This window comes from Trypanosoma equiperdum, assembly GCF_001457755.1.
Source record: "Trypanosoma equiperdum strain OVI genome assembly, contig: ctg_941, whole genome shotgun sequence".
Classification (NCBI taxonomy): Eukaryota; Euglenozoa; class Kinetoplastea; order Trypanosomatida; family Trypanosomatidae; genus Trypanosoma; species Trypanosoma equiperdum.
In genome coordinates this window covers 2,459-3,225 of record NW_027124911.1, presented here as the reverse complement: position 1 = coordinate 3,225, position 767 = coordinate 2,459, and positions in this window count along the sequence as shown.

The window sequence follows — 767 nt, the reverse complement described above, 5'->3', positions numbered from 1 at the left end:
GCACTCAATATGAGCCTACACCATCCTTGTGTTGCATGAGTTTGAACGACAACCACAAACACCCTGGCCTTCTTAGAGTAATCCTCTGTTATATTTGTCATGTTATTTACTTCTTCATCTTGAAGAAATAGAGCGCTCACACACACTAAATGTGATAGCAATAGTAAGATTAAAGTTATCGAGATAGCAAATTTCATTCCCTAGCATACTAAAAAAGTTTGAGATGGCGTGAGTAAATATAAGAAACATTAAGAAAAGTTGCCAGTCGCGTTACTAAGTTGTTCGTTAAAAATTAGCTTTGTATGTGCAAGAAGTGCATTTATAGTGCTTTATATGTTTGTTTATATGTATTTGTTCTTTATGGTCAGCTTATAGTCCAGTGCGCATGTATAAATTCTCTTGCCGAAGTTAGAATTATCTACATGTGGTGCTGCTCCCTACTTGAATTCTGCCGTTTCCTGCGTTGATAAATCGTACCTACGCACTGTAATGAAAATCACGGCATCTAGCTGCCCTTATTAATTCGAATATACCAATAATTATAACACATTCGCGTGGAAACTGCCACAATCATTCGCTATCGTCAATGCCCTCTCACAAGCATCACTTTGCAATCCACTTCTACTGCTATCGTAATAACATTATTACATTAGTGGGCGCACACGTACATGATTCCTAATAACTATTATTGTTATTATCTCTACTACCATTATCCAAATATCTGCACATTTACCCATTGCCATCTCGGTTGTCATAGATCCGAAGCG